Source organism: Dromiciops gliroides, chromosome 1 (assembly GCF_019393635.1).
Source record: "Dromiciops gliroides isolate mDroGli1 chromosome 1, mDroGli1.pri, whole genome shotgun sequence".
NCBI classification, from domain to species: Eukaryota; Metazoa; Chordata; class Mammalia; order Microbiotheria; family Microbiotheriidae; genus Dromiciops; species Dromiciops gliroides.
The window spans coordinates 462,295,291-462,307,442 of NC_057861.1; the positions used below are offsets into that span (position 1 = coordinate 462,295,291).

The following is a 12,152-nucleotide window of genomic DNA, read 5'->3' on the forward strand; positions in this document are numbered from 1 at the left end:
ACCCCATTTCAAAGATGAGGAAGCTGAGGGCTAGAGATAGTCAATGGCTTACCCAACATCACATACACTTGAAAGTAGATTAAGGACTAGAATGAAAGTTTCCTGACTCCCAGAATAGCAGCCTTTTCTCCCATTTGTAATTGCTTCCCTCACTCTATCAAATATTGCTGCCCATACACACATATTCAAGGGACCAAGGGAAAAAATTACATATGGAAAAAATGGACATACCTATGCTGAAATAACTTTTGATGCAACATAAAGTTATCATTGTAAGCTTCTAATTTTTCTATCTTGTTTTTCCTTTGCACTTGGAGGACCAATGACATCACAATGTTGAGATTAAGATACAGTGTGTTCAACTGTGGCTGATCAGTCCAATATGTACTCAGAAGGCTCTACCACAGGTCGGGTACCAATAGTTCCTTTGAACTGTTGGAATGGAGATATCTCTAGATTTGCACATCCCACATTTCTTTTGTGCTACTGTGATTCTTTGAATCTCTTTAGACATGCCATGAGTGAGGCATAGCTCCCTGATCAGACTACATATCCTTTCAGCTTTTGTGGTACTATCTTTTAGAATGGATTATAGGAGGAGAAATGAAAGCAACATATATGTAGGCCAATCTTGGAAGATTAATCTGTGACTATAAAGTAGAGAGTATCCTTTAGGTATTGAATCAAAATTGGGAAGTCCCTGTACTCATCTTTGTCACTGATTTTTCAATATATTGAGTTGTGAATCAAGACATCTGAGTTCAAGTTGTCTCTCAACCACTAACTAGCTGTGTGGCCTGGACTAAGTTCCTTTTTCACATGTTCAGTTCTATTTTCTCAATCCTAAAACAAATTCATTAGCTGATTTCTAAAATTCCTTCAAACTCTAAGATTTTATAATTTTATGATTCTGAGTGATCAACTATTCAGTGTGGTATAAGGCCCACATTGCCAAATTCAATAAGAATAGCCAAAATATTCATCTTTCTTGACTTTTCTGCAGTTTTCCACACTGCTGACAGCTCCTTCCCCCTAGATCTTTTCATTGTCCTTCTGTTCTCCTACTTGTCTGGCCATTTCTTCTTATTCTCTTCCTTCATTTCCCTATGTACTTTATAGAATTGTTCTGAAGTAATCCCATGCACACAAAAGTACTTAGAAAATTGTAAAAGACAATGGAAATATAAGATCATAGATCTTCAGAGTCAATAGAGTACAACCCATTCATTTTACAGATGAAGAAACTGAAGCACAGGAAGATTAAGTGATTGGGGTATTACGTTGATTTTTTTTTTTACTGTGCCCTTATTTTCCACTGATATACTTTTCTATTTTAAAAGTGGTATTAAGTAGTTTGATGATGGCATCTTTAATATAGTTTTCTATTTGATAATTCAATATGCTTTCATTCATACTTTTAAAATTAATTCCCTTCAGATTCTACATATTCAGGTTAATTTTGTTATTGTTTTATCTAGTTCTACAAAGAAATTTCCTGATAACTTGGTTAGTATGGCACTAAATCCCTAGGTTGACTCAGATAGTATTGCTATTTGTATTATATTAATGCAACAATGGATTTCTCTCTGATTATTTGTTTTTGTATACTTTTGAAAGTAGAGGTGTTTTTTTTCTTATGCCCAAATGTGTCTTGACAGGTTGGTATTAAGATATTTCAGTAGATTTACAGTCAATTTAAATGGAATTCTTCCTGTTATTTTCACCCAAGTTTTGTGATTAATGCAAGAAAAATTGTCATTATTTTTGTGAATTTCTTTTGTATCCTGCTGCTCTGCTCAAGTTATTAGGTGTTTCTATCAGTTTAATTGCTTTTTCCCTAGAATTTTATAAACAAATCAATCAAACAAAAAGCATTTATTGCATGCCCACCATGACCAGTGACTGTGCTAGGTGCTGGGAATACAGAAATGCAAAAGTAATGTGGTCCTTGCTTACATTTAATTGGGGTGATACAACACATTCACAGTTAAGCAAATCCTGTCTTTAGACAAAATAAATATATAGTGAAATCATGGGGTATATTCATAAATAGGAAAATCTGGTAATCTTTCCTTTTTTAATTCAGTTATTTTATTTGTGTTTTCCATGACTGTGCATAGAAATTGCTTGCTGTCTCAGGGAGAGAGCAGGCAGGGAGGAAGGGAAAGAATTTGGAACTCAAAATTTTTTTAAATGTTACAGCTTTCTTTTATTTATCTGTCAGGTTATGGAAAAACAGAATCCCCCCCCCCAACAAAACCTAAGAAAAATAAAGTTTTTTGAATGTATGCTTTGATCTGTATTCAGGCTCCATCAGTTCTTTCTTTGGAGGTGGATAACATTTTTTATTATAATTCCTTCAGAATTGTATTAGATCATTGTATTGCTGAGAATAGCTAAGTCATTCACAGGTGATCATCCTATAGTTGTTACTGTGTACAATGTTCTCTTGGTTCTGTTCATTTCACTCTACAAAAGTTCATATAAGTCTTCAGAGGTTTCGCTGTTATGATAAAGTGTGAGAAGCCTGGAAAAGTAGGAGGGGGCTTGATTATGACAGACTATGAATGCTAAACAGAGAATTTTAAATTTTATCCTGAATCCAATAGGAAGCCACTGGAGTTTAGTGTGGGGTAGGGAATGGAAAGGGTTTAGGGAGAAAGATAATTCTGTTGTGGACATACTGAATTTTACACCTTAAAAATGTCTGAAGATAGGTCGGGGTGGAGCCAAGATGATGGAGGAAACTCATGACATGATCACTCCAAAAAACCTCCAAATAATGCCATAGGACAATTCCTGGAGCAGCAAAGATGTCTGAAAAGTGTTTGATATGTCTAGAAGTCAGTTACAAGTGTGATATTGGAAGTTAACAGTGAGATTGGAGCAAGATAAGTATTTTCTATCTTTCTTGGTTTTCCTTTGTACTTGGAGGACCAATGGCATCACAATGTTAAGATCAAGATACAGTGTGTTCAACTGTGACTGATTGGTCCAACATGTCCTCAGAAGGCTCTACTACAGGTCGAGCATAAATAGTTCCTTTGAATAGTTGGAATAGAGATGCCTCTAGATTTGCACATCCCCCATTTCCTTTGACCTACTGTGATTCTTTGCATCTCTTTAGACATCCCATGGGTTCTGTCCTGGACTCTCTTCTCTTATCCCTTTATACTATACTCTCAATGCCCATTATTTTCAGGGTCCAAAAGGACACTTACAACTAGAGGGCATGATCTAGAAGAGGCTCTAGCAAAGATAACCAATAAGGATCAGTCAGATGGGTAGGAAGAGAATCAGGAGAGAATAGTGTCCCAAAAACCTAGAAGGAAGAGAATATTAAAGAAGAAAGAGAGATCAACTGTGACAAAGGCTTCAGGAATGTCAAGGAGAATAAGGATTAAGAAAAGGGCATTGGATTTGGGAACTAAGAGATGATTAGTGATTTTGGAGACAACAAATTTTGTGGAACGATAAGGTTGGACGCCAGATTTTAAGGGGTTAAGAAGAAAGTGAGAGAAAAGAAAGTTGAGGCACCTATTGTAAGAGGTCATTCTAAGGAGTTTCACTGCAAAGAACAGAAGCGATATAGGATGAGAGATAATGAGGATGAAGGGATCAAGTAAGAGTTTGGGGTTTTCTTGAGATAGAGGAAACATGGGCATGTGTGTAGGCAATAGGAAATAAACCAGTAGAGAGGAAAAATTGAAAATAAATGAAAGACTGTGGCTGAGAGAGGCAATCTATTGGAGAAGAAGGTATGGAATTACAAGTAGAAGGGTTATCCTTGGTAAGAAGCAAGGCTGATCCATTAAATGAAACAGACATGAAGGAGGAGATATTGACAGATGGCATCTTAGTGACAGGAAAGAAGGAAGAGGGTAGAATAGGGAGTTTATGATGAATGACTTCATTTTTTTTCTGTGAAATGAGACAAGGTTCTCAGATAAAAGAATGGAAGTAGAGGGTGTCATGGGAGGTTTGAGAGGGATACTGCTGTGAAAAGTGGAACAATGAGATGACAATGGAGCTATAGTAGATTTGCCTGGCAGCAGTGAGGGCCCAGTTAGCAACAATTTAGCAACCTAAATTTGTAGTTGACCCAATCAGAATGGTTGTGTAATCTTCTCCATCTTGGTTTAGCAGTATGTATATAAGAACAAAAATAATGAATAGTGGGAGTTATCCAAAGCTGAGGATTGTAATCAGTGATATAAGTGGAATGGCGATTCAAGAGAAGAGGACAGTGGAGACTTGGATTGGTTCACCAAAAGGTAAAAATGGAGAGAAGAGGAGAGACTGAAGAGTATGAGGAAGATGACCTGGGAGACAATTGAGTGGTCAAGGAATTGTAGATCACAGTGTAGATAGAGTAGGGTTTTGTAAGAGAAGGCCGAAGGAGAGGTGAAAAGCCAATAGTCAATTAAGGAAATTTAAGAATTCTTGACCATAGAGGTGGTACATTTGTGGGTGATGCCATGAAGAGTATAACCATCTTTGTATGTGATTGGGTTTGGGTGAAGGAGTAACTCATGAGAAGGGAGTCAAACAGGTTTAAAAATCTTGCCCAGGGTTACATAGATAGTAAGTATCTGGGGCCACATTTCAATTTAGGAAGATAAATTTTTCTGATTCCAAGCCCAGTACTCTATCTACTGTACAACCTAGCTGCTCTTATGTATATATGTGTATCTGTGTGTGTATGTTTCTGTGTATATATACATATATACATATATGTACATATACACCTATGTCTATGTATATATACATACACACACTATGTGTGTTTATATATATGTATATGTGTGTGTATAAACTAATAGCCATTCTCCAACTGATAAGTAGTCAAAAGACAAATAGTTCATGGTAGAACTGCAGAATATTTACAACCCCATGAACAAGAAAAAGGCAAATTAAAACATCCACAAGATTTTAGCTTACATTCAGGAAATTGGCTAAAATGACCAAAAATGGCAATTTTCAATGTTGGAGAGGTTGTGGGATGATATATACACCAATATGTTGTTGGTGGAACTGTGAAATAGTACAACCATTTTGGAAAGCAATTTGGAATTATACAAATAAAGTAATGAAGATGTCCATACTCTTTGGAGTAGAGATTCCTTTCCTGGGCTTATACATTGAGGAAGCTATCAATAATAAGAAAGAATATGCAAAGAATTGGAAACAAAGTCAATGCCCATTGATTAGGGAATGGCTAAATAAATTGTGTTACATGAATGTAATGGAATATTACTGTGATTTAAGAAATGTGTGATGAATCAAAGAAGCATGGAAAGATTTTTGTGAACTAATTCAGAGTGAAATAAGCAGTCAAGAAAATATACATACACTATAACTAGAACAATGTGAATGGAAAAAATAAACACACATCAAAATAATAAAAGTGAATTGACAGGGCAGCTAGATGGCGCAGTGGATAGAGCACCGGCTTTGGAGTCAGGAGTACCTGAGTTCAAATCCAGCTTCAGACACTTAACACTCACTAGCTGTGTGACCCTGGGCAAGTCACTTAACCCCAATTGCCTCACTAAAAAAAAAAAAAAAAGTGAATTGACAAAATTGTAAAGATCACATATGACTAGAATGAATATATATGAGAAAATGGCCAAACTCACCCCTTTGCAGAGGTAGGAGAACCACAGGTATTAAATATTGTGAATGTCCTCAGCCTTTTTCAATTTATCGGTTAGTTTTGCCAATTTTCCCCCACCTTAAAAATATATTTTTTGTATTTATATCCTCTGGGAGGGAGAAGGGAAAGGAGATTATTGAAGATAATTATGATGAAATTTTTAAAAATCATCAATAAAAACTTATTTTAAAAAAAGAAGGCAGTTGCAAATATAAGTTTGGGAATCATCTACATAGAGATGTGAATTGTATCCATGGGGGTTGATGTAATTAGGCGTAGAAAACTGTGGAAAGAAGAGGGCTAAATCCCATAGTATACCGGCATAAAAGGGGTAAGACAATAATGATACCCTTTCAAAGAAAACTGAGAAGAATATCTCTGATTACTAAGAGGTAGAGTGTCCAGGATGTATGATCAATAGTTTCAAATACTGCAAAGAATTCAAGATGAAGACTAAGAAAGGGTCCTCAGATTTAGCAAGAAAAAGGACATTGGTGACTTCAAAGAGTTTTGTTTTTCATTGACCCAGATAGAAATAAGACTACAAGGGGATAAGAAGTGAGTGAAAGGTTAAAAAGTACAGCTAATGAATATAAAAAGTTTTTTCTATGAGTTTGGATATGAAAAGGAAAATAGGCATTACTTGAAGTTATTGTAGGATCAAGTGAAGGTTTTTAAATACATCAACATTTGTTCAGGGTTTAATATGTTCCAGGCAATGTAATAGTAACTTGAGGAAATTTCTTTAAGGATGATGGAGAATTGGTTGTATTTGGAGGGAGAATAGAAGGAAAAAAATGGATTATGTGAGTGAAAATCAGGGAGAGAAGAGCTAACCCAAGGGGCAAGATCCTAGAGGATATGAAAAAGGATTCATTTAAGGGTACAACAAAAGGGTTGGCATAGACAAAGAGAAAAGCCATTTCATCCTCCCAGATTAAAGCAAAAGAGGAGAGAATGATTGGAAGTGTGGATTTGGGAAGAAAAGTAAGTTTACAAAAGATAGCTTCAACTTATTCAATTAAGTATGAGTTGTGGCGTTATCATTAGGGGGAGCAGTTACTATTGAAAAGAACAACCACATACCAAAATACTAAAAAAAAAAATGTAAGTAGGTGGCTTGAGGAAAGAAGACAAGTCTTAGAATAGGTTGTATGGTGCATGCAATAGACAGCCAATCAGTGAAAAATAAAAGGATTGGCAGGTAGGTGACCCATTGGATAAAATACCAGGTCTGGAGTCAAAAAGATCTGAGTTCAAATCCAGCCTCAGACAGTTAGTAGCTATGTGACCCTGATCAAGTCACTTAACCCTATTTGTCTCAGTTTCCTCATTTGTAAAAATAAACTAGAGAAGGAAATGGCAAATCATTCCAATATCTTTGCCAAGAAAACTCCATGGGGTCATAAAGAGTCAGACACAACTTAAATGACTGAAAAACAGCAAATTCATCAGTAGGATCCCAGTTAAGATTGGAAAAAATACTTTTGTTGTGAACCCAACTGTGCGTGATTTCTTCTATCATTCACAGCTCAGCAGTGCTTGAGAAGGAGTAGAAAAGGCAGATCGTGAAATTAATCCAGGGCTGGAATTTAGAAAGAGATGAGAAACAGAAAAACAAGGATGCAAGGACTCAAGGAAAGAGAATAGCATGAAGTTATACTACTTAACTATAGGGTCAAGATTTTGGAGGGAGGAAAGTGAAAGCAGAACTGGGATGATAACCTAGAAAAGCAAGGAGGGTTTGAGTGAGAATGAAGGATAAACAATGACAACAACAAATGACAACAGCAAACATCAACAACAACAACCTAGATTCTAATTCACAAAATATGAATTCTCTTCTTTTTTACTTTTTTGGGGGGGCAGGGCAATGAGGGTTAAGGGACTTGCCCAGGGTCCCACAGCTAGTAATTGTCAAGTGTCTGAGGTCAGATTTGAACTCAGGTCCTCCTGAATCCAGGGCCGGTGCTTTATCCACTGAGACACCTAGCTGCCCCTCTTCTTTTTTACAACAACATTTTTATTCCCACATTTTAAGTCTGGCCCCAAATACCTTCTGTTTTTTGTATTAATGGTCCTCCTGTGAGTTTTTTAAAAAATAGGTTTTGCTGTCTTACAGGTCTAAAAATATTGATTTAATTCAAAGTATTGTTTTTTTTTCTGTCATTTTAAAATGTTTGCTTGCTAGTTATTATTCTCCCCTTCTCAGCTAAATTCCTTGAAAAAGTTATTTACACTAAGTGCTTCTACTTCCTCTGTTCTCACTCTTTTCTACACTCAGCAATCCAGTTTCTGACCTCATCTTCCAACTGGAGCTGTTCTCTCCAAAGTTACTAATAAGCTCTCAATTGCCAAATCTAATGGTCTTTTCTCAGTCCTTGGTCTCTTTGAGACCACCTTCTCCTCCTGAATGCTCCCTCTTTTGTAGGTTTTCATGACTGCTCTCAATTCATTCTCCTGCTACTTTATCTGATCATTCTTCCACAGTCTCCTTTACTAGATCTTCACTAAGGCTTTATCCTGTGCTCCCTTCTCTTTTCATTCTATAATCTCTCACTTGATGATCTTATCAGCTCATATGGTTTCTGTTATCATCTCTATGCAGGTTCCCATATCTATGTATCAGTCCTAGTATCATTTTTGAGCTAAGGTCCTGAATTATTAAATGCCTTTTGGACATCTTGAATTGAACATTTTGTGGGCATCTCAAACTCAACACACACAAAATGGAACTCATTCTTTCCCACAAATCCTTCCTTCCTAATTTTCCTATTACTAGTGAGGGGACCACCATCTTTCTAATCACTGAGAGGATACAAAGAAAAAGCAAAAATAGCCTCTGTCTTTGTGGATCTAGCATTTTAGTTCAGAAGGCAACACATACATTTATAGGTATATGCAATATATATAAAAAGTAGATATATTGTAGCCTTGGAGGGAAAACAGCAGCTGGGGGCAAGGGGTTAGGCACTAAGAAAGTCTCCTGCAGAATCTTGCCTTTTACCTGAATTCTGAAGGCAGACAGAGGTATAAAAGGAAGAAATGAGGATACAGAACATTCCAAACATTGGTAAAAGCCATTGCAAAGGCATGGAGATGACAAATAGAGTGAAAAGATACAAAATATGATATGATGTGATGTGATCTGATATGATATATGATATAAATATAATATATAATATAATAGCACATAAAAATGTTTGATACATGCTAATTGATTTATTGTCAAATGCCTTCCTCACCCCTTTTTTCTATTAAAGTCATAGAAGAGGGGCAGCTAGGTGGTGCAGTGGATAAAGCACTGGTCTTGGATTCAGGAGGACCTGAGTTCAAATCCTGCCTCAAACACTTGGCACTTTCTAGTTGTGTAATTCTGGGCAAGTCACTTAACCCCCATTGCCCCACAAAATAACAACAACAACAACAATAATAATAATAATAATAAAGAGCCAATCCTTTTTTAGAAATTCCATCTTTTCTTCATTTATTAAGTTCAGCCTTGCAGATGTTTTATTTGGGGATGGTTTTCAAAATATCATATCCAGTGTCTCCTTTGATTTCTAATAAACAAGGGGGTAGTCTTGCAGAGTTTGACTTGACTTTCTTTCATATATAAAATAATTTCTGTTGGCTGTCAGCAATATTTACTATTTATGTTGAAATTCCATATTTAAGAAACTGGACAGGACTATATGATGAAACAGTTCTAAAAGTCTAATGCTTATATCCCTGCATTTTTTTGGAGGGAGGAGACTGCTTAACTGTGGACTTTTTCTCTCATTGGCTTATGAATTCTATTTATCTAAACTTTTCCTCTGTTTCCATTACTTCTGGGTAATATTTCAGTATAATTTACTTAAGTATGGCATTTGTGATTTTTATTTCATTGTGCTTCTCTAGAAGGACTATATTTCTTGAATTATCTTCATCTCTGTCTTGGAGCTCAGTTTCCTTGACTGGTAGAGGTCAAATAGTTTGTTTCAATCATTTTGTGTTTTCATTGTCTTCAATTAACTTTCCTTCTTTATATTTTTATGTTCAAAATCTTCAATTCTCTTTTTTATAGAATCAATTTTTAGACATTTTCAGTTATTTGTTCTAAATTCTCTGTCCTCTCATTTGTATTATTTATTTTTCCTTTGATCATATTCTGTCTTAATTTCCACCCTTTTTTATTTCTTCTTTTATTGTACTCCTGAATTATTTTAAAGGATCTTGTAGTTATTACAGTATCATTTCTGGGAATATGCTTTCCCTTTCCTGAGGGGCTTCCTTGTCTTTGGAGTATTAATTGGTTATGTTGACTCATTTTCTCATTTGTTAGCACATTTCCATTCTCTATCTGACTCTTTACTGGATTATCTGTGATGACCTTCCTTAGATGAATTCTTCCATTTATTCTCCTTTCCTGTTGGTTATGCCTCTTTTATGATGGTGATTTTGCTTGTCATCTTACAATGATAAATGGAGTCTGGACTTAACTGCAAGTCAAGATATCACTGGTGATACCAATCATCCTTTTTAAAAATGACGTGCAAAAAGGGAAGGGAAGGGAAAGGAAGGGAATGGAAGGGAAGGGAAACAACACCTCAGTCATTTTCCTAGAAATCCCTTTCCTTTCTCCTCTTAGAATTTTTACTTTTTTTCCTTCAGTTTCTATTTTTTTCTTTTTAACTGTTTATGAGGATTAAATAAAGCATGGGTATACTCACCACCTTACTCATCTTTCCTAACGCAGGACACTTATTTTCTATTTTAAATAGCATTGCAATATACCCTGCACTTCTGAGGTCTCCCCTAGCTTGACAGCGACTCCCTGAAGATCACAAGAGCAATGTCTATTAAGAGATGGGAAGCCTTTGGCTGAATCCTTCCCTAAAGACTGAAACACCAAATGACCAAGAAAAAAAATACAAGTATTTTCCTGAAAACACAGAGTTTGGGACAGTATTCATTGCATAGGTGATTAGCAAATACTGCCTACTGATGAGTCTACCTGATTCAAGTCTCTCCCAACTCTAATACATTATTCAGCTTTATTGTTGTTGCTGTATAGTCATGTCCAACTCTTTGTGACCCCATTTGGGGGTTTTCTTGGCAAAGATAATTGAATGGTGTGCCATTTCCTTCTCCAGCTCATTTTACAGATGAGGAAACTGAGGTGAGTTGCCCAGGGTCATACAGCTTGTAAGGGTCTGAGGCCAGATTTGAACTCAAGAAGATAAGTTTTCCTGACTCCAGGCCACTGCACCAAAGAGCTGCTCATCATTCAGTCTTAAAGTGATCTTCCTAATATGTGAGTCCAAGCAAGTTACCCTACCCCACCCTACCCCACTCACTAAACTCCAGTGGCTCCTTTTCACCTTCAGGATCAAATTACAAAATCCTATATTTGGCATTCAAAACCTAACTCCATCTTTCCTTTCTAGTTTCCTTAGACCCCACTCTTCCTCACATATGCTTGGACCCAAGGATACTGGTCTCCTTGCTGTTGTGAGAACAAGCTTCTCATCTCTCAGCTCTGGGCATTGTATTTGGCTCTGTCCCATGACTGAAATTCCCTCCCTCCTCAAACTCTATGTACTAACTTCCCTAGCTTCCTTTAAGTCTCAACTAAAATCCCATCTTCTACAGGAGGCCTTTCCTAACCCTTTATAATTCTAGTGCCTTTTTCTCTTGCTTCCTATTTATCCTGTACTTGTTTGTACATATTTGTTAACTTGTTATCTCCCACATTAGACTGTGTACTCCTTGAGGTCAAAGACAGTCATTTGCCTCTTTTTATATCCCCAGAGCTTAGTACTGTACCTGCACATATTTCGTGCTTAAGAAGTATTTATTTACTGACTAATGCCAGAAAAAGCATTATAAGCCTCAAATGCAATTCCCTTTTTTAATTTTTTTTTTGCAGAATTTGCTTTTTGGGGACTTATATAACTTCTCCTCTTTCTATTTTTCATTAATTTAGTGTACTTCTTATTGTTCAGATATGGTAGAAAGTCGATCAATGTTAGACAAATCCTCCTGCTGTCATGTTGTCCATATTTCACCTACTTTGTAGTTTTCCTTAAGGCTATCAAACTTTTGCAAGAGAATATGTTCAAACATATAACTACTTCTTGTTGACTATAAAAGCAAAGTTAGGAGATTTACATAAAGAACTAATTGACATTTCATTTTGTTCTCAATTTCCCTGAACAGTGTTTTGGAATCTGACTAGAAAGAAATACAGTATAGCCAAGTTATCAGTCAACCCCAAAAGGCAGAGGTCCCTGAACAAATGGGTAGAGCCTCTTCAAGGCAGGTGATACTTTTTTTTTTTATGTAGCCCAACTTTTCTTATAAACTGACATCTGTGCTAATTTTGATAAGAGAACTTCACACCTTGAAAACAAGACAATAACTTAAGGCAAACGTATCTTGAGACTAAAGGACTATTGTCATTTTTTATCTCAACATAAACCTTCACCTGACCGTAAATGACCTTATGGGG

The 12,152-nt window shown here is 36.2% G+C and overlaps 1 pseudogene; it reads left to right on the forward strand.

The window, feature by feature from the left end:
- The window catches only part of LOC122750427, a 120,460-nt pseudogene that overhangs the window by 56,815 nt on the left and 51,493 nt on the right, over positions 1-12,152 (forward strand).